The 23,484-nt window shown below is 43.5% G+C and overlaps 1 long non-coding RNA gene across 1 annotated transcript; it reads right to left on the reverse strand.

Annotated features, from left to right (window-relative positions):
• Nucleotides 1-5,366: 5,366 nt before the first annotated feature.
• On the reverse strand, nucleotides 5,367-9,198 carry LOC123164962 (uncharacterized). Its single transcript, XR_006482726.1, has 2 exons — nucleotides 6,070-9,198; nucleotides 5,367-5,894 (listed from the first exon to the last, which is right to left on the reverse strand). It is a non-coding gene; the product is annotated as an uncharacterized lncRNA (long non-coding RNA).
• Nucleotides 9,199-23,484: the final 14,286 nt, after the last annotated feature.

A 23,484-nucleotide genomic window follows, 5' to 3' on the forward strand; every position in this document is an offset into this window, starting at 1 on the left:
CTAACCCTTCCCCACCTTCAGCATCATCCTCCATGAAAGTATCACCGAAATGATCATGATAGTTGTCATCGATATCATCCCCTTCTTCATCTTCTTCCATTCTAACCCCTCTTTCTCCATGCTTGGTCCAACAATTATAGCTTCGCATGAAACCGTGCCGAAGCAGGTGCATGTGAACGTCTCTTGAGGAGGAGTAACCCTTCTGATTCTTACAGACAGCACATGGACAGATAATAAAACCTTGCTGCTTGTTCGCATTTGCCACTACGAGGAAATCTTTCAAACCCGTAGTGAACTCGCCGGAGAGTCGGGGACCGTACATCCATTGCCGATTCATCTGCATTATTATTATATAAAGTATATAATTAACCATCATGCATTTGTTAAACTAACTAGCTAGAAATAATACAAATTAAACAATGAACTACACACATGCATATTTTATCAATGACACATGAAAGGTTCAAGTTGCTAACCGTGATCGCGGAGGAAAAATAAATGAGAAAGCTCAAGTGTGGCTCGGACACTTCATATCATGTTTGTTTCAGGCTCTCGGGCATTTCATCGAACACCTTGTGTGCATAGGAGGAACCAAAAGCAAACCCACCACCCCCTTCTGAAAATTGTGAAGTGAGCTGAGTGAAGTGAAGTGAGCTGAGTCCTATATATAGGGATGGGCCTTTAGTCCCGGTTGGCCTGGCCAACCGGGACTAAAGGTCTTCCGCCAGCTGGATGGGCCTTTAGTCCCGGTTGGCCTGGCCAACCGCGACTAAAGGCCTTCGGGGACCTTGCCAACCGGGACTAAAGCCCCTCCCGTCCGCCAGCTGTCGACCGAGCGCGCTGGGTCCAGATAGTTGGTCGCGGGTCTCCTCCCGAACCGCGACTAAAGACCCCTTTTGTCGCGGTTCGATTGTTTTGGAAACTAATGGGGGCGTATGGAAGCCTCTTTTTCTACTAGTGATCTCTTTCTTTATATCAAATAAGAGTCACATCATATATTATTCTTAGAGACGACATGCGTCCGTCCAAGATAGTACACGGTGTAGCATCGACGAGGCTGCCCTTGCATATGGACGCACATCGATCGCAGCCAGCTGCTTTGTTTGTCGCGACATATAGTTCAAGCCAGCGATTTGATTCTTTATTTCGCATGCTCGCTCGCAGTGACCTGACCACCAGAAAATAAAGCAAAGGCCGGCGCATGTCGAGAATAAAATTTGATTAGGTATCATCTGGTGCAGTATCATTCGAGTGCTTAGTCACATGCGTGGCTTACTTAGGAGGCTGCTTTGGCGATGCACTAGCTGCTGCTGGCCAAGATTTGGAAACAAATGAGGTTTCTTTTACGGTAAAGGCAGACGCGCGCATTACGGCCTCAGAACTGAGTGATGAGTGGGCGATACCTACGTTACGTACAGATGCTCCGCTGCTGTTTTAGTTCGACGATTGGTCGACCTCGAGCCTAGGGGATCCTCCGCCAGTGGCCGTCGAATGGCGGTGAAGCTGAAATTACACACACGCCCTCCCCTGCAGTTTTCTGGGATTCAATCAACATTGTGTGCACAACTGCACGGTGCCTCTACAAAACCTAAGCCCTAAACCCCTCAACCCTCTATAAATACTGAAAATGCTGTAACAGTAAGAAAATGCACTTTTAGACAAACAGTTTTTTAACGGAATGTTTAAAGTTTTGAAACGTCCACTTTGAAGCCTAGGCAACTATGGTGATTGGTCTTTACGAAAGCCATGAGCTATGAGACACTCTATGTTAAATCACCAACTTCCTCAAGTCTTTCAAACTGGTTTCACATTCAGAGTATTAGAAATATGTGGAAAAATCATAGACACATGAATGTTGTGATATTATAGTCTTCTTAATTAATTTTAGCTAAAATACACTATTTATGGCATATGTGAAAATGTCAACACAGGGTCGGGGTAGACCAAGCTTTACATTGAAGAAGTTTGTAAACAGATGTCTAAATGACTGAAATACACCAAAAAACTAGCCATATACAAGGTTGTGTGGAAGTTAGCTATCTAGGTGCCAGAACCATGTGACTTGGTTTCGAGGTCTTATAGGTTTCACTCTAGCCTACCACAACCTGTTTGTGACTGAAAAGTTGTATTGTTGGTGCTGTTGATGCTGTTGTTTAGGGGCGGCGCTTCATCTTCAAGCTGGTCGATCCTCCTCAAGTTCATCCATCACGGCAGAGTCGACGGAGCTTCGGCGTTGATTCCTGCTATCTTCTTGGGGCGTAAAGGTTAGAGTTGCTCGATGTGCGGGCGTTATAAGATTTGGAGTCGGGCGTTTTAGATCGATTTAGGTGTTCAATGGCTACGACTGCGGCTCTAAAGTGTTGATCCTTAGGGGCATGTCCTGAAGACTTCTCGGTTGTTATCGATAAGGTCAAGCAAGCCGGCCCTGAAGTGGAGCGGCGACAGTGGCATGGTGATAGTGGTCGTTCGGTGGTGCATGGCCCTCTATGTAATTCTTATTATGTTTGGACTACTTCTTATAAACCTTTATAATAGATCGGAGTCTTTTTTTCTCAAAAGAAATCTGAAGTTCGATCAATAGTTGGGTGACGATGCCATAAACTTTTTCCGTCAACAAATACTGCAAACAACATACATCAATCTCATCATGAACCTTTTCACCTAATTTGGGAGCTTAGATATATGTGATGCGTGCATACCTCACCATCTATCAACCCATCTTTTGGAGCACATTAAGTATACATTTGGTTTGGTATACATGGTTTCCTGTGACTGCACCGTCGGTCGTTGGACGGCAAGCATCGTGCATGCTCCCCACTGCCGTCTACATCGTCGCCTTTCCGGGACACTAGCATCGACTCTCCGTCCGAGACAGAGCACCCTATGCATCTGAGATCTTAGTGCGGCACTAGGCACGATCGGCCACGGGAGTCGGGAGACTGAACTGTTTTACATGCTCTGCAAAATTCAGGCGAAATTCATGGAGACGGGGCAGGCGCGGCAAGGAAACTGACCTACCTGATCGGCTGGACATAAACCAAACGTACTGGCCATGATCTAATGGTCCGGCCGGCGGGGGAGGGGCTAGCGTGCGAGGAGGAAGACGTTAGAGGAAGAGAGATCAGGAGGAGGAAGAAGACCCTATGGCCGTTGGATTTTAATCTAACGGCTCCAACCAATTCGACTGAAACCGAGGAATCACCTGTGTAGGATGACGTGTGCCCGCGCTGCCAGTGCCAGGAAAACGCTAAGACCTGTTATTGACCTGCTCGCATCAATACAGCCGATTACCTGCAGCAGCAGTGGGATTTTTTGGATAGCTTTATAGCATAGGAAAAATGGTAAAAACATATTAGACAAAATATTTTTTTACGAACAGTACTATTGTTGGCCCATCCTGGCCCATTGGGCTAGATCCGCTACTGTGCAGCAGAGATGGGCACCTCTGCGTATTTTATCTCCATAATATCAGTGAGTTCAATCAACCAATTTTCAGTCACTAGCGGTAGTGGAAAATAAAACTAAATCCACAGTTGACTTAGTGCAACTGATACCTGCGCATGGTTTTGCATGCACTGATGCTGGTTTTGCCTGGATGTGCAACAGTTTTCTTGTTTGATTATTAACCGTGCGTTGGGTGCTGGCTGGCGTACTCGAGCTTGGGGTGGGAGCTAGCTTAGTGCAGCAGCGGCACTGATAGCAGTGAGTGCACTCACTAGTTAGCCCACTTAGCATTACCGTGAATATCAAAAGACTATTGCGCCACCCGATTTTATGTCTCTTCAATCAAAGACTCGGTTCTAGCTTGTTTATTTACTACGTATTTATTATATTATGAGCAACTTATTTTTTGTACCCTTTGTTACCTATCCTATTCCTATCCATTCCCTCCCAGCTGTATCGTTGTGTTCATTTCTCAGTGTCCATAATTAAGTGTACAAGAGAATGATGTGTGTTGATGTGTGCTGCTGTTAGCCGTTGATGTGGTGGTGCCTGCTTATGTCTGTTCATAAGTAGACTCGTTGACTGATGTTTGTTCGAGAGGTACTATATACTGTACTAACCATGTGAAAATATACTGTACTAGCAAGCAAAAGAATAATATCAGAGGACTAGAAATAATTGAGCCATTCTTCCAAAAAGAAAAAGGAAATTACTCTCTCTGATCCATATTACTTGTCTCTCAAACGGATTAGATACATCCATTTGAGCTGAGACAAGTCATATGGATCGGAGGGGTATTATCATAGATCAATCCCTGAAATTAATCTGTAGAGTCAGTCAGCTTCTCTGCATGAACTATATGACGTTTTATTTTACATACCTGGATGGCCATAACAGGTTGACTGAACCTTATGGACTTCTCCGAAAGGCACAACACTATCATCTCACCGGTTTAATTATTTTCAGCAAGTTGCAGTTTGATCTGGCAGTTGTAATGCCAGCAAAGGGACCTTTTCCATTAACAAATATACAGTGAACACGACACACAGCTACGTATCTTTTAGGGCTCCCTGTGCGTGCATGCCTCATCATCTTTCTATCTCTTGTAATGTTTAGTACGTACGTACTACTGTATATGAATTTGGTTTGGTTTGTGTTCTCGTTGACACTGACACCGTCGGTCGGTGGTTGGATGGCAGACATGGCGTGCGCTTCCTCCATTGCCGTACGTCCACATCGTCGTCGCCGTTTCCTCCATTAACACCATCGTCGGTCTCTCGATCTGAGACTGAGACTGAGACTGAGCCTGTGCCTTGGTGTCCCAGCTTAGTGCCGGTGCAGCGTGGTAGGCAGTTGGCCGGGGGAACCGGTGTACAAGTTGACTCGGGGCCTTCCCTCTTCTCGCGAAAACTGAACTGTGCCTTTCGCCAGCAGTTTCAGCAAGAAACTGAACTGAACTTCCAAGTCTATTTGAACCAGGAACGCGGCCTTGTTGCATTTACAGAACTTCTTTGTCAGAACCTAGTGCATGTCCATGATAATCCTTGGTTCCCCGCCTACCGGAGGCAGAAAGGTCACCGGAGAGCAGGGTGGCAGGACAGAAGCAGCATGGAGCAACCGGACTGGCACGCCGGCGGCTGGTTTTCCTGTCCTTTTCTCTTGGCAGATTGATAGGGGGGACAGATCTGTATTATTTTTTTCACTTTGCCGGTTCATTCTGATTAAGTGCATGGTTGTAAATGTTCCATCAACTCAGCTTGTGGCTAGCTAAATTCTTCCACTAGGATTAGATAGCTCCGGCAGCCAAGCCTTCAATATTTCCCAAAGACGCATGGTATTACCGGCACTGGCTTGACCAGTTCAGCTAACATCACGAAACCAAAAGGAACACAGAATGAGTTGCAATGTTCATCCATCAGCCAAGATAAAATGGGAGCAAGTTTCTCACAAGTCACACACAAGTAGTAGTACATGCTAACAGGTCCATGTCAGGACAGAGGGCAGGGATTCAGTACGACATTCAACAACCAAATGTCTAGCTAGATTAAGTCCCACGCATGTCCAGAGTAAAAGCTTATGCTAAGATGCATTCCATATGTAGAAGAACGATGAGCTCAGCTTCCTATGGAAAGCAGGAACGGTCTAGTCTGTCCTGACGTAGACACGATATGCCCGAGAGATCTTGCATCGGCAAGCAGTATAGCCTTCAACCCGCTGCTCAAACAAACTTTCTGCAAACTTGCTGAACTTTAATCTGTCCATATCAAAGTGATACATATCCATATCAAGGCATGGCACTGAAGTCCATAATGGACAGCATGTTCGGGATATCATGCTTGTGCGTACAACCTCCTGTGCTGGCATAAAGGACATGATATGATGGAGTATGCTCTCATGAAGGACGGTAATCCTGTCATCACAGCAAGGCTTCTCTTCATTTCCTATAGGATCTTGATCAAACAAAAGGGTAGATTAGACATGCATCACAAGTTTGCTATTAGCTGCATGAATGATGAGGCATTCGACTCCAGGAAACAAATATCTTTTTGAAAATGCATTTGAAGGACCCAATGACAGCAAAATGTGAATGATGTAAGCAAGAACTAAAATCATGGAAGGACATACATGTTGCTATTGATTACCACTAGATAGCACCCCCTGAAGATTACTCCGTGCCTGAATGATTTGACTACTACAAATTCGTTGCAGAAACATCACAGCTGAGTTCAAACATTTGATAAAAACAACGCAACCTATTGTACAGCTTATAATCATAATCAGCCTGAAAATAAAAACACACACCAAATCTTTTAGCTTGCAGCCTAAATAGATATGCTTTCAACAGCTCAAGGAAAAAGAACATTAAAAGAAATAAACCTTCCTCCCATTCTGTGAAATGCAATATCAGTATTCACAAGGTATGCAGAAAGCATACTAGATACCATGCTTTAGAAGACATAATAATGGAATGAAAGTTGACTGAAGAATGAGTTGTACTTGCGGCGAGTACTTCAAAATATTTTCGCAAATATGCAGAAGGCTTGTGTATCATTTCATTGATAGATAGGGTCGATAAAGAAAAATTCGTGCACATGAATGCACACAGGATCGCTCGTCCAAGCGGTAGCACGCACACACTAAACCCCAGGGAGAACCCCGTACACCCCTTTCATCCCCAGTCTGCTCCATGTCTGCGCATCGTCGTTGATAGTTTGCACTAGATACTTTCCACTGTTAATAAATATGAACTAGGAGAGAGAAGAAGTCTAACAAGCTATAAATTAAAAATGACGAGGAAGATTTGTTTTCAGAAATCTAATTGTTTTTGTGATTATACCTGGCTTTAGTTTGTATTAGGCCTGGCAGTATTTTTAGAAAATAAAACAGCGACATAACGAAATAAATGTCGAAGAGCACAGACGCAGGTATGAAAACATAAAGCCTTCACAACACAAAAGTCTTCTTCCAGTAGTATGATACCTCCCACCATATGACGTTTCTTTATTCAGAATATGGTAGTAAATAACCATAACACACAAAAATAGAAGTACCAGCTTTTTTTCGATCAGAATATTTCTATATTTGACAAAGGCAAAAGGAACATTCTGTTTCCGCAAATAAGTCCTGAAAAGGCTATGCCTGCTATCAACATCATCGCAACATCCTGAAGAAGAATAAGCCACAGCTCCAATCAAAAGCAGTGATCAGTGAACATGTCCTCTGCTTGATCTTAAAGGACTTCACAAAAGGTGAATTATGTTCTCATCTTGACAACACCAAAATTTTCCATCAATCCATCACATCCATATACATCTATGACGCCCAGGAGCATGTAGAAACCAAAATTACAAATATGGCAATGCGAATTTGAAGCGTGAGCAGGATGATACACTAGCAAACAACTAGCGAATGGAACAGCCAGGGGGCGGGGAGAGACGGTTCTCATAGTGTTGACATGTGAGACTCACGAGTCTGTTTCCTGATTTGGGACATCCAGTCATTGGCACCACCAGCACCTCCTCCAACAAAGACCACCTCCATGGCACCCAGGTTCAAACTATGGATTCCTTCAGGACTAGTGGTCCAAGAGAAGCTGGATGCGAATATTATGGGCTGCCTCAGGGGTTGGCATGTATGACATGTAGAGCAAGGTCGTATGGCCACGCGAATGACACTTGTCAGCGAAAAAGTACAAAAGTTCATTATGAACAATTCACACTGCTTCACACTACTTTGTCGCCTTTTCCCTTATAATGTGAAGGTTGCAAAGCTGGCTTCCCGAGCGTTATTTGGCGAGGTGGGTGGCAGTCCCCTTCATTCTCCACTGGGCAGTAGACCCCACCGCACGTATTAGATTTTGAGAAAAAAATATGAAAACCTACGTTTTTCCCACCGCCACTTAACTCTAATTATGTTTCTTCCCGATCTGATTACATTCCAGGGAAGGGAAGTATTTGTGCATGGTTTGGTCTGACGTGGCAAGTGTTTCGCCCACCACATTCTGTGTTAGAAGGTTTTGTGTGACATGGCATCCATATCAAGCTAGGAACAACATGAAAAAACAGAAGTAGAGGGGTGGGGGGGTGGAAAACAGAGGTTTCCATTTTTTGCTCAATGTCTAATATGTGCGGTTTACTGCCCTGAATGATGTGGAAAAGTTGACAATTTGCCAACCACCTTGCCAAATAACGCTCGTGAAGCCAACTTTGGAATCTCCCCATTATAAGGAAAAAGGCGACAAACAAGTGTGGAATACTGTGAACTGTACGTAATGTTTGTACTTTTCCGCTGAGAAATAACCGTCATTGGCGTGGCCATACAACCTTGCTACACATGTTATACATGCCGACCCTGAGCCAGCCCATAATAGTCACATCCAGCTTCTCCTTTTGGTCCACCAGTCCGGAAGGAAGCCATAGTTCGAACCTGGTTGCCATGGAGGTGGTCTTCGATGGAGAAGTTGCTGGCGATAACAATGACCAGAGGTCCCAAATCAGGAAAGAGATTCACGAGTCTCACATCTCAGCGTTGTGAGCACCGTCTCTCTTCTCCCCTTGGTCGTTTGATTTGCTAGTTGTTTGGTAGTATAACATACTGCTCGCACTTTAAATTCTCATTGTTATGTCCGTAATTTTGGCTTTTACATGCTACTGGGCTTGATAGATGTATGTGGGTGTGATGGATTGGTGGAAATTTTGCTATTGTCCAGATGAGAGCCTATTTCACCTTTTGTGAAGACCTTAAAGATCAAGCAAAAGACATGTTCATTGACCACAATCTTTGATTGGCCCAGAACTCAAACAAGGTTCAAGCAACGAGCTCAGGTATCTATACAAGCTCGGTCCCTCCATCATCAACCAATACCTTCACTCATGCACGGCTAGACAGTGGTCAAGCTGTGGATCCAGTGTCATCGTCGATGTCCCACATGAATAGGAAACAGTGGTATTACTGAGGTGAGGGCTGCCTGTGGTAGTCACCAATTAGTGAATGGTTAATTCCCTCCCACCCATGGTAATCCACATTATACTTGCCGTCCAGTCAGTTATATTTTTATGTAGTGAACTCTTGTGCCTTGCCCTATTATTACATAAATACTCTATTGGACATCCGAGATTTCCCCGGATAAGGTGTGAAGCCCAGATCATGTAATAAGTCACAGACTAGTAGCCAGAAGCACTCCTGTTTTAAGCTTTAATAACATACTTAACAGCATATCAAGATCCATAAAAAGTCAATGATAGATTACAGAAATGGAATATACCTGGTTAACAGCTACTGCGAAAACAACACTCTCTGATCTGGCAGCAACATCCAGAAGATATTGCTAGCAACATCCAGTGCGATTTCTTGGAGTCATCTTGTCACAGTGCATCAGAGCCTCTGATCTGTGCACATAATATTAAAAGGTAATGAGATATGTGATACATCTCATGCACTTCCAAGTTCAAACAATAGCACTCCAAATAACATGATAATATATGATGTGCGCCGAGTGAGCAGCCAGGAGCATGTACGGTGTGTGTGTGTGTAAGAAAAAAACCAATGCAAGTTGCATACATTTACAAGAAATGCTTAATGGAAATAAGAAGATATATAGGTCAAACTAATAGCTGAGTACAATCAAATAAATCACTGTTTGGATATCAAATCAACATGTTGTATCCACACAAAATGGTTTGCAGGTAGCCAACCTGATGCGTCAGGCCATATACTTTATACTCTGAATAAATATGAACCTGGAGAGAGAAGAAGTCTAACATGCTATAAATTAAAAATAACAGAGGAAGATTTGTTTTCAAGTTATAGTCTGTTAGTGCGTAGTAGGCCTGCCAGTTAATGGTTTGACTACGGCGGAAGTCTGAACTGTCCGAATGGGCTAGTGATTTTAGAAAATAAAACGGCAACATAAAGAAATAAATGTCGAAGAGCACAAACGCGGGTATGAAAACATAAACCCTTCACAACACAAAAATCTTCTTCCAGTAGGATACCTCCCACCATATAATGTTTCTTCATTGAGAATATGGTAGTAAATAACCATAACACACAAAGAATAGAAGTACCGGCTTTTTTTTTGCTCACAATATTCCTATATTTGACAAAGGCAAAATAGAACATGTCCTGAAAAGGATATGCCTTCTACCAACATCACGCAAGATCCTGAAGAAAGTAAGCCACAGCTCCAATCAAAAGCTGTGATCAATGAACATGTCCTCTACTTGCTCTTAAAGGACTTGACAAAAGGTGAAATATGCTATCACCAAATTTGTCCATCAAACCATCACATCCGCATACATCTATGATGCCCAAGAGCATGTAGAAACCAAAATTACATATATAGCAATGCAAATTTGAAGTGCGGGCAGGATGATACGCTAGCAAACAACTAGCAAATGAAATGGCCAAGGGTGGAGAATAGAGATAGTTCTCATAGCATTGAGATGTGAGACTGACGAGTCGCTTTCCGGATTTAGGACATCCAATCGTTGGCACCGTCAGCACCTCCACCTCCATCGAAGACCACCTCCATGGCACACAAGTCCTTAAGGAGTCCATAGTTTGAACCTGGGTGCCATGGAGGTGGTGTTCGATGGAGTAGGAGGTGCTGGCGGTGCCAACGACTGGAGGTCCCAAATCAGGAAAGAGATTCACGAGTCTCACATCTCAGCGTTCTGAGCACTGTCTTTGTTCTCCCCCTTGGTCGTTTGATTTGCTAGTTGTTTGCTAGTATATCATCGTGCTCACACTTCAAATTCCCATTGCTATGTCCGTAATTTTGGTTTCTACATGTTACTGGGCGTGATAGATGTATGTGTATGTGATGGATCGGTGGAAAATTTGATCTTGTCCAGATGAGAGCATATTTCACCTTTTATCAAGTCCTTAAAGATCAAGCAGAAGACATGTTCATTGATCACAGTTTTTAATTGGAGCTAGGGCTTATTCTTCTTCAAAATCTCGCGATGATGATGAGAGCAGGCGTAGCCTTTTCAGGATTACGAACACAGAATGTTCTATTTTGCCTACGCCAATTACAGAAATATGTTGAGAAAAAAAAACTGGTTCTAGTATTGGCAGCTAGGCGGATGCCGAGGCAGCAGTCCCATACTGTGATGGTCGTATGTGTGCCGAGTGTTGCCAATGTCACATGGTTCTATGAACGCGCATTCGTTCACCACAAATATCAGGTCGGCTGAAACCTACTCCTAATCGCGACTTTGGTTTCTCTCGCCGTTGACGTAGGCGGTAATTGTGTTGTGGTGCTTTGTGAAGCATCTTTTGTGCTCCTTTAGGAGTATGTGATAGTCTTCCTGCCCTCCTTGGGTGGGTCATGCCGGATCTGGTTTGCTAGGTGGGGGGGAGAAGGATTTGATGGGTGGAGGGGGCAAGAAGAATTCGATGCGGCGGACGTTTTCTTCAACAACATCCATTTAGTGGGTCGTTGGTGCGTTTGTTTGTTGTGGTTTCCATCACACTAACGACCGGTGAAGGGTTTGTGGCCTTTGTGGAGGGTTTGTGGGCTTTCTATCTGGTTTCCCCTAATTAACTGGGCAACCTCCTTAGTTCCATATGGAAATGCAGGAACCCACTACCCCTGTCGAGTTGTTACTTGAAAATAGCTAGCTTGACATAAAACTGAGGGACTACTCCTTGATCGGCTCTACAATCAACAACATATGTGCATGGTTAAAATCACGGCAAATAATGGGTTGAACATATCTAAGGATCAGTTAACTAATCATACCCTTGTTACTCTCAACCCCCAAAGATGGTAGTGGATATATCCCTGAGAGAGATAATACACGACTCATTGCAATCGAATCTTCTAAATCTCCTAAGATGGAACGAATGACGGGAACAACAAATGCAGGGAGAGGAAAGGCATAAGGTGACCAAGTAAGTCAAGAAGCTAAGCAAACTTCCCAAATTACACTCCCATACTCCCATGGTAATGCGAGGCTCTTTAGAAGTCGTGTTGTAAGGAGTAATTAAATGGCAAGAAAGGCTTCATCAAGATCGTCTACTCACATATCAAACAAGTTGCGAAGCGAAAGTATTAAAACTTTAAAAGTTTGGAGCTACAACTTAGTGGGCGACACAAAGAAGTTGGAAAAGGCAGATAGCAACACAACTTATTCAGAATAAATGGAAAATAGTAAACTTTGTGTGTGCCATTCAAACTTCACCAAGAAAATTAAAAGACGGTGACATTCCCTACCTCTTATTATCGTGTAGGACAAGGAGATTCCTGTGTGCGCAATTCATTTTCTTCTTCTCGCGTGTGACCTCTAACTCTTATTACTGTGTCTGGCATGGAAATGTTGTGTATTATACACAGTGGCCTACTAAAACCATATATAATGTATTAGAATGTTGTGTATGCCGCAACCTAATACTCCCTCCGTTCCATCAATGTCAATCAATCAACGTTTACGAGTCGAAGAGTCGACGAGTCGTTCCAAGGTTGAGACTCATAGACTAGTCTAGACTAGTGCGAGACTAGTTGACATGGTACTGTAGCACTGAACTTACAGTACATAACTAATAATACCTAGTAGTAGTATGTAGTATTACACTATATAAGTATACAAGTACAGTATACAATTGAAACAAGCAAAGTGGAGTCACTGAGGCAGAGCAGCACCAGCAACTAGCAGCAAGCACAGCAGCACCAGCAGTCTTATCTGCGAGCAGAGCAGCACCAACAGCAAGCAGAGCAGCACCAGCAGTCCAGCAGCGGAGCAGAGCAACAGCAGCGGCAAGCCAAGAAGAAAGAGGAGGAGAAAGGAGGGGCAAGGCAGAGCAGCACCAGCAGTCCAGCAGCGAGGCAGAGCAGCACTGAGGCTCACCTGCCTGAAGAGGAGAAGAGCACGAGGGGCCGGCGGCGCGAGGAGGGGCGCGAGACGAAGGAGCAGGAGGGGCGCGAGACGAAGGCGATGGTGGAGCTTCAGATCCGCGACGTGGGGCCGGCGACGGTGGAGCTTCAGATCCACGGCGGCGGGCGTCCAGCGGCCGGCGGCGCGAGGAGGGCTCGACGGACGCGTCCAGCAGCCGGCGGCGCGTCCAGGTGAGGAGGGGAAAGAAAGGATTAGGTCTCCCGCGGGATGAGGCATCGTATTTATACTCCCCCAGTTTTTTGAGTCGTTCGACTCGAACATGTCAACTAGTCTGGACTAGTCGTCGACTAGTCAATGACTGGCTCGACTCGTACAAGTAGTCTACACGAGAAACCGAGTCGACAGCCAGTTTGCGACTCATAGACTAGTCGAGCGACTAGTCTAGACTAGTCGTTCGACTCGTAATCGTTGCAATCAATTGTGGTGTCACTCAGGACCTTCGCGGACCAAGGCCGCCGACTAGGTAGAGTGCCTTATCGCCATCGGTTCAAGGTAGGCATGCCATAGGGTGTATCCAGGACAAAACCAAGTCTGCCTTGAGAACGAGAACGAGCAGTCTGGCATGATGTGTTGCATCATTTCCAGTAGCATACATGCCAGCTAGTGCAGCAATCCAGTAGCAGTTTTGGCACGCCGGCAAGGTGAAGAATTTGATGGGCTAGGCACCCATGACTTATCAGTAAGCTTCCAATGCTGGGTACAGGGCCGAGTTGCTAGTCGTGTATCATCAAACACTAAAGGAGGCAGTCTGGCTCGCCATGCAGCTGAAAGTGACGGAGGGCGAGCTTGACACTTTGAACTGTCTAAATTATACCGAGTGCTATCAAAGTTAGCTCTTCAGTCTTCAGTACCAGAATAAAATCTTCTCGTGGAAGGAACAAGGAGTGATTGATGTCAAAATCCTTTCATAAGCTCCCCACAGGCAACAGCAGTTGCCGGCAATTTATAGTTAACTTTTGTAAATGTGTTGGGCCCAAAACTCAAACAAGGTTCATGCAACAAGCTCAGGTATCTATACAAGCTCCGTCCCTCTATCATCAAGAAATACCTTCACTCATGCACGGCTAGACAGTGGTCAAGCTGTGGATCCAATGTCATCGTCGATGTTCCACATGAATAGGAAACAGTGGTATTACTAAGGTGAGGGCTGCCTGTGGTAGTCACCAATTAGTGAATGGTTAATTCCCTCCCACCCATGGTAATCCACATTATACTTGCTGTCCAGTCAGTTATATTTTTATGTAGTGAACTCTTCTGCCTTGCCCTATTATTACATAAATACTCTATTGGACATCCGAGATTTCCCCGGATAAGGTGTGAAGCCCAGATCATGTGATAAGTCACAGACTAGTAGCCAGAAGCACTCCTGTTTTAAGCTTTAACATACTTAACAGCATATCAAGATCCATAAAAAGTCAATGAAAGATTACAGAAATGGAATATACCTGGTTTACAGCTACTGCAAAAACAACACTCTCTGATCTGGCAGCAACATCCAGAAGATATTGCTAGCAACATCCAGTGCGATTTCTCGGACTCATCTTGTCATAGTGCATCAGAGCCTCTGATCTGTGTAGATAATATTAAAAGGTAATGAGATATGTGATACATCTCATGCACTTCCAAGTTCAAACAATAGCACTCCAAATAACATGATAATATATGATGTGCCCCGAGTGAGCAGCCAGGAGCATGTACGGTGTGTGTGTGTGTGTGTGTGTGTGTGTGTAAGAAAAAAACCAATGCAAGTTGCATACATTTACAAGAAACGCTTAATGGAAATAAGAAGATATATAGGTCAAACTAATAGCTGAGTACAATCATATAAATCACTGTTTGGATATCAAATCAACATGTTGTATCCACACAAAATGGTTTGCAGGTAGCCAACCTGATGCATCAGGCCATATACTTTCTACTCTGAATAAATATGAACCTGTAGAGAGAAGAAGCCTAACATGCTATAAATTAAAAATAACAAAGGAAGATTTGTTTTCAAGTTATAGCCTGTTAGTTTGTAGTAGGCCTGCCAGTTAATGGTTTGACTACGGCGGAAGTCTGAACTGTCAGAATAGGCTAGTGATTTTAGAAAATAAAACAGCAACATAAAGAAATAAATGTCGAAGAGCACAGACGCGGGTATGAAAACATAAACCCTTCACAACACAAAATCTTCTTCCAGTAGTAGGATACCTCCCACCATATAATGTTTCTTCATTGAGAATATGGTAGTAAATAACCATAACACACGAAGAATAGAAGTACCAGCTTTTTTTTCCTCAGAATATTCCTATATTTGACAAAGGCAAAATAAAACATGTCCTGAAAAGGATATGCCTGCTACCAACATCACGCAAGATCCTGAAGAAGAATAAGCCACAGCTCCAATCAAAAGCTGTGATCAATGAACATGTCCTCTGCTTGCTCTTAAAGGACTTGACAAAAGGTGAAATATGCTATCACCAAATTTTTCCATCAAACCATCACATCCGCATACATCTATGATGCCCAAGAGCACGTAGAAACCAAAATTACATATATAGCAATGCAAATTTGAAGTGTGGGCAGGATGATACACTAGCAAATAAAACGGCGAAGGGTGGAGAACAGAGATAGTTCTCATAGCATTGAGATGTGAGACTGACGAGTCTCTTTCCGGATTTAGGACATCCAATCGTTGGCACCGTCAGCACCTCCACCTCCATCGAATACCACCTCCATGGCACACAAGTCCTTAAGGAGTCCATAGTTTGAACCTGGGTGCCATGGAGGTGGTGTTCGATGGAGTAGGAGGTGCTGGCGGTGCTAACGACTGGAGGTCCCAAATCAGGAAAGAGATTCACGAGTCTCACATCTCAGCGTTCTGAGCATCGTCTTTGTTCTCCCCCTTGGTCGTTTGATTTGCTAGTTGTTTGCTAGTATATTATCGTGCTCACACTTCAAATTCCCATTGCTATGTCCGTAATTTTGGTTTCTACATGCTACTGGGCATGATAGATGTATGTGTATGTGAAGGATCGGTGGAAAATTTGATCTTGTCCAGATGAGAGCATATTTCACCTTTTATCAAGTCCTTAAAGATCAAGCAGAAGGCATGTTCATTGATCACAGTTTTTAATTGGAGCTGGGGCTTATTCTTCTTCAAAATCTCGCGATGATGATGAGAGCAGGCGTAGCCTTTTCAGGATTACGAACACAGAATGTTCTATTTTGCCTACGCCAATTACAGAAATATGTTGAGAAAAAAAACTGGTTCCAGTATTGGCAGCTAGGCGGATGCCGAGGCAGCAGTCCCATACTGTGATGGTCGTATGTGTGCCGAGTGTTGCCAATGTCACATGGTTCTATGAACGCGCATTCGTTCACCACAAATATCAGGTCGGCTGAAACCTACACCTAAACACGACTTTGGTTTCTCTCGCCGTTGACATAGGCGGTAATTGTGTTGTGGTGCTTTGTGAAGCATCTTTTGTGCTCCTTTAGGAGTATGTGATAGTCTTCCTGCCCTCCTTGGGTGGGTCATGCCGGATCTGGTTTGCTAGGTGGGGGGGAGAAGGATTTGATGGGTGGAGGGGGCAAGAAGAATTCGATGCGGCGGACGTTTTCTTCAACAACATCCATTTAGTGGGTCGTTGGTGCGTTTGTTTGTTGTGGTTTCCATCACACTAACGACCGGTGAAGGGTTTGTGGCCTTTGTGGAGGGTTTGTGGGCTTTCTATCTGGTTTCCCCTAATTAACTGGGCAACCTCCTTAGTTCCATATGGAAATGCAGGAACCCACTACCCCTGTCGAGTTGTTACTTGAAAATAGCTAGCTTGACATAAAACTGAGGGACTACTCCTTGATCGGCTCTACAATCAACAACATATGTGCATGGTTAAAATCACGGCAAATAATGGGTTGAACATATCTAAGGATCAGTTAACTAATCATACCCTTGTTACTCTCAACCCCCAAAGATGGTAGTGGATATATCCCTGAGAGAGATAATACACGACTCATTGCAATCGAATCTTCTAAATCTCCTAAGATGGAACGAATGACGGGAACAACAAATGCAGGGAGAGGAAAGGCATAAGGTGACCAAGTAAGTCAAGAAGCTAAGCAAACTTCCCAAATTACACTCCCATACTCCCATGGTAATGCGAGGCTCTTTAGAAGTCGTGTTGTAAGGAGTAATTAAATGGCAAGAAAGGCTTCATCAAGATCGTCTACTCACATATCAAACAAGTTGCGAAGCGAAAGTATTAAAACTTTAAAAGTTTGGAGCTACAATTTAGTGGGCGACACAAAGAAGTTGGAAAAGGCAGATAGCAACACAACTTATTCAGAATAAATGGAAAATAGTAAACTTTGTGTGTGCCATTCAAACTTCACCAAGAAATTAAAAGACGGTGACATTCCCTACCTCTTATTATCGTGTAGGACAAGGAGATTCCTGTGTGCGCCATTCATTTTCTTCTTCTCGCGTGTGACCTCTAACTCTTATTACTGTGTCTGGCATGGAAATGTTGTGTATTATACACAGTGGCCTATTAAAACCATATATAATGTATTAGAATGTTGTGTATGCCGCAACCTAATACTCCCTCCGTTCCATCAATGTCAATCAATTGTGGTGTCACTCAGGACCTTCACGGACCAAGGCCGCCGACTAGGTAGAGTGCCTTATCGCCATCGGTTCAAGGTAGGCATGCCATAGGGTGTATCCAGGACAAAACCAAGTCTGCCTTGAGAACGAGAACGAGCAGTCTGGCATGATGTGTTGCATCATTTCCAGTAGCATACATGCCAGCTAGTGCAGCAATCCAGTAGCAGTTTTGGCACGCCGGCAAGGTGAAGAATTTGATGGGCTAGGCACCCATGACTTATCAGTAAGCTTCCAATGCTGGGTACAGGGCCGAGTTGCTAGTCGTGTATCATCAAACACTAAAGGAGGCAGTCTGGCTCGCCATGCAGCTGAAAGTGACGGAGGGCGAGCTTGACACTTTGAACTGTCTAAATTATACCGAGTGCTATCAAAGTTAGCTCTTCAGTCTTCAGTACCAGAATAAAATCTTCTCGTGGAAGGAACAAGGAGTGATTGATGTCAAAATCCTTTCATAAGCTCCCCACAGGCAACAGCAGTTGCCGGCAATTTATAGTTAACTTTTGTAAATGTGTTGGGCCCAAAACTCAAACAAGGTTCATGCAACAAGCTCAGGTATCTATACAAGCTCCGTCCCTCTATCATCAAGCAATACCTTCACTCATGCACGGCTAGACAGTGGTCAAGCTGTGGATCCAATGTCATCGTCGATGTTCCACATGAATAGGAAACAGTGGTATTACTGAGGTGAGGGCTGCCTGTGGTAGTCACCAATTAGTGAATGGTTAATTCCCTCTCACCCATGGTAATCCACATTATACTTGCTGTCCAGTCAGTTATATTTTTATGTAGTGAACTCTTCTGCCTTGCCCTATTATTACATAAATACTCTATTGGACATCCGAGATTTCCCCGGATAAGGTGTGAAGCCCAGATCATGTGATAAGTCACAGACTAGTAGCCAGAAGCACTCCTGTTTTAAGCTTTAACATACTTAACAGCATATCAAGATCCATAAAAAGTCAATGAAAGATTACAGAAATGGAATATACCTGGTTTACAGCTACTGCAAAAACAACACTCTCTGATCTGGCAGCAACATCCAGAAGATATTGCTAGCAACATCCAGTGCGATTTCTCGGACTCATCTTGTCATAGTGCATCAGAGCCTCTGATCTGTGTAGATAATATTAAAAGGTAATGAGATATGTGATACATCTCATGCACTTCCAAGTTCAAACAATAGCACTCCAAATAACATGATAATATATGATGTGCGCCGAGTGAGCAGCCAGGAGCATGTACGGTGTGTGTGTGTGTGTGTGTGTGTGTAAGAAAAAAACCAATGCAAGTTGCATACATTTACAAGAAACGCTTAATGGAAATAAGAAGATATATAGGTCAAACTAATAGCTGAGTACAATCATATAAATCACTGTTTGGATATCAAATCAACATGTTGTATCCACACAAAATGGTTTGCAGGTAGCCAACCTGATGCATCAGGCCATATACTTTCTACTCTGAATAAATATGAACCTGGAGAGAGAAGAATTCTAACATGCTATAAATTAAAAATAACAAAGGAAGATTTGTTTTCAAGTTATAGCCTGTTAGTTTGTAGTAGGCCTGCCAGTTAATGGTTTGACTACGGCGGAGGTCTGAACTGTCAGAATGGGCTAGTGATTTTAGAAAATAAAACAGCAACATAAAGAAATAAATGTCGAAGAGCACAGACGCGGGTATGAAAACATAAACCCTTCACAACACAAAATCTTCTTCCAGTAGTAGGATACCTCCCACCATATAATGTTTCTTCATTGAGAATATGGTAGTAAATAACCATAACACACGAAGAATAGAAGTACCAGCTTTTTTTTCCTCAGAATATTCCTATATTTGACAAAGGCAAAATAAAACATGTCCTGAAAAGGATATGCCTGCTACCAACATCACGCAAGATCCTGAAGAAGAATAAGCCACAGCTCCAATCAAAAGTGCTGATCAATGAACATGTCCTCTGCTTGCTCTTAAAGGACTTGACAAAAGGTGAAATATGCTATCACCAAAATTTTCCATCAAACCATCACATTCGCATACATCTATGATGCCCAAGAGCACGTAGAAACCAAAATTACATATATAGCGATGCAAATTTGAAGTGTGGGCAGGATGATACACTAGCAAATAAAACGGCGAAGGGTGGAGAACAAAGATAGTTCTCATAGCATTGAGATGTGAGACTGACGAGTCTCTTTCCGGATTTAGGACATCCAATCGTTGGCACCGTCAGCACCTCCACCTCCATCGAAGACCACCTCCATGGCACACAAGTCCTTAAGGAGTCCATAGTTTGAACCTGGGTGCCATGGAGGTGGTGTTCGATGGAGTAGGAGGTGCTGGCGGTGCTAACGACTGGAGGTCCCAAATCAGGAAAAAGATTCGCGAGTCTCACATCTCAGCGTTCTGAGCATCGTCTTTGTTCTCCCCCTTGGTCGTTTGATTTGCTAGTTGTTTGCTAGTATATCATCGTGCTCACACTTCAAATTCCAATTGCTATGTCCGTAATTTTGGTTTCTACATGCTACTGGGCGTGATAGATGTATGTGTATGTGATGGATCGGTGGAAAATTTGATCTTGTCCAGATGAGAGCATATTTCACCTTTTATCAAGTCCTTAAAGATCAAGCAGAAGGCATGTTCATTGATCACAGTTTTTAATTGGAGCTAGGGCTTATTCTTCTTCAAAATCTCGCGATGACGATGAGAGCAGGCGTAGCCTTTTCAGGATTACGAACACAGAATGTTCTATTTTGCCTACGCCAATTACAGAAATATGTTGAGAAAAAAAAACTGGTTCTAGTATTGGCAGCTAGGCGGATGCCGAGGCAGCAGTCCCATACTGTGATGGTCGTATGTGTGCCGAGTGTTGCCAATGTCACATGGTTCTATGAACGCGCATTCGTTCACCACAAATATCAGGTCGGCTGAAACCTACTCCTAAACACGACTTTGGTTTCTCTCGCCGTTGACATAGGCGGTAATTGTGTTGTGGTGCTTTGTGAAGCATCTTTTGTGCTCCTATAGGAGTATGTGATAGTCTTCCTGCCCTCCTTGGGTGGGTCATGCCGGATATGGTTTGCTAGGTGGAGGGGAGAAGGATTTGATGGGTGGAGGGGGCAAGAAGAATTCGATGCGGCAGACGTTTTCTTCAACAACATCCATTTTGTGGGTCGTTGGTGCGTTTGTTTGTTGTGGTTTCCATCACACTAACGACCGGTGGAGGGTTTGTGGCCTTTGTGGAGGGTTTGTGGGCTTTCTATCTGGTTTCCCCTAATTAACTGGGCAACCTCCTTAGTTCCATATGGAAATGCAGGAACCCACTACCCCTGTCGAGTTGTTACTTGAAAAATAGCTAGCTTGACATAAAACACTGTTAGCTGAGTACAATCATATAAATCACTGTTTGGATATCAAATCAACATGTTGTATCCACACAAAATGGTTTGCAGGTAGCCAACCTGATGCGTCAGGCGATATACTTTCTACTCTAAATAAATATGAAGCTGGAGAGAGAAGAAGTCTAACAAGCCATAAATTAAAAATAACAGAGCAAGATTTGTTTTCAAGTTATAGCCTGTTAGTTTGTAGTATGCCTGCCAGTAATGGTTTGACTACGGCGGAAGTCTGAACTCTCAGAATGGGCTAATAATTTTAGAAAATAAAACGGCAACATAAAGAAATAAATGTCGAAGAGCACAGACGCGGGTATGAAACATAAACCCTTCACAACACAAAATCTTCTTCCAGTAGTAGGATACCTCCCACCATATAATGTTTCTTCATTGAGAATATGGTAGTAAATAACCATAACACACGATGAATAGAAGTACCAGATTTTTTTTGCTCAGAGTATTCCTATATTTGACAAAGGCAAAATAGAACATATCCTGAAAAGGATATGCCTGCTACTAAAATCACGCAAGATCCTGAAGAAGAATAAGCCACAGCTCCAATCAAAAGTTGTGATCAATGAACATGTCCTCTGCTTGCTCTTAAAGGACTTGACAAAAGGTGAAATATGCTATCACCAAATTTTTCCATCAAACCATCACATCCGCATACATCTATGAGGCCCAAGAGCATGTAGAAACCAAAATTACATATATAGCAATGCAAATTTGAAGTGTGGGAAGGATGATACACTAGCAAACAACTAGCAAATGAAACGGCCAAGGGTGGAGAATAGAGATGGTTCTCATAGCATTGAGATGTGAGACTGACGAGTCTCTTTCCGGATTTAGGACATCCAATCGTTGGCACCGTCAGCACCTCCACCTCCATCGAAGACCACCTCCATGGCACACAAGTCCTTAAGGAGTCCATAGTTTTAACCTGGGTGCCATGGAGGTGGTGTTCGATGGAGTAGGAGGTGCTGGCGGTGCCAACGACTAGAGGTCCCAAATCAGGAAAGAGATTCACGAGTCTCACATCTCAGCGTTCTGAGCACCGTCTTTGTTCTCCCCCTTGGTCGTTTGATTTGCTAGTTGTTTGCTAGTATATCATCGTGCTCACACTTCAAATTCCCAATGCTATATCCGTAATTTAGGTTTCTACATGCTATTGGGCGTGATAGATGTATGTGTATGTGATGGATCGGTGGAAAATTTGATCTTGTCCAGATGAGAGCATATTTCACCTTTTATCAAGTCCTTAAAGATCAAGCAGAAGGCACGTTCATTGATCATAGTTTTTAATTGGAGCTGGGGCTTATTCTTCTTCAAGATCTCGCGATGATGATGATAGCAGGCGTAGCCTTTTCAGGATTATGAACACAGAATGTTCTATTTTGCCTACGCCAATTACAGAAATATTTTGAGAAAAAAATCCGGTGCTAGTATTGGCAGCTAGGCGGATGCCGAGGCAGCAGCCCCATAATGTGATGATCGTATGTGTGCCGAGTGTTGCCAATGTCACATGGTTCTATGAACGCGCATTCATTCACCACAAATATCAGGTCGGCTAAAACCTACTCCTAATCGCGACTTTGGTTTCTCTCGCCGTTGACATTGGCGGTAATTGTGTTGTGGTGCTTTGTGAAGCTTCTTTTGTGCTCCTCTAGGAGTATGTGATAGTCTTCCTGCCCTCCTTGGGTGCGTCATGCCGGATCTGGTTTGCTAGGTGGAGGGGAGAAGGATTTGATGGGTGGAGGGGGCAAGAAGAATTCGATGCGGCAGATGTTTTCTTCAACAACATCCATTTAGTGGGTCGTTGGTTCGTTTGTTTGTTGTGGTTTCCATCACACTAACGACCAATGGAGGGTTTGTGGCCTTTGTGGAGGGTTTGTGGGCTTTCTATCTGGTTTCCCCTAATTAACTGGGCAACCTCCTTAGTTCCATATGGAAATGCAGGAACCCACTACCCATGTCGAGTTGTTACTTGAAAAATAGCTAGCTTGACATAAAACCGAGGGACTACTCCTTGATCGGCTCTACAATCAACAACATATGTGCATGGTTAAAATCACAGTAAATAATGGGTTGAACATATCTGAGGATCAGTTAACTAATCATACCCTTGTTACTCTCAACCCCCAAAGATGGTAGTGGATATATCCCTGAGAGAGATAATACAAGACTCATTGCAATCGAATCTTCTAAATCTCCTATGATGGAACGAATGACGGGAACAACAAATGCAGGGAGAGGAAAGGCATAAGGTGACCAAGTAAGTCAAGAAGCTAAGCAAACTTCCCAAATTACACTCCCATACTACCATGGTAATGCGAGGCTCTTTAGAAGTCGTGTTGTAAGGAGTAATTAAATGGCAAGAAAGGCTTCATCAAGATCGTCTACTCACATATCAAACAAGTTACGAAGCGAAAGTATTAAAAGTTTGGAGCTACAACTTAGTGGGCGACACAAAGAAGTTGGAAAAGGCAGATAGCAACACAACTTATTCAGAATAAATGGAAACTAGTAAACTTTGTGTGTGCCATTCAAACTTCACTAAGAAATTAAAAGACGGTGACATTCCCTACCTCTTATTATC

This window comes from Triticum aestivum, chromosome 7D (assembly GCF_018294505.1).
Source record: "Triticum aestivum cultivar Chinese Spring chromosome 7D, IWGSC CS RefSeq v2.1, whole genome shotgun sequence".
Taxonomy (NCBI): domain Eukaryota; kingdom Viridiplantae; phylum Streptophyta; class Magnoliopsida; order Poales; family Poaceae; genus Triticum; species Triticum aestivum.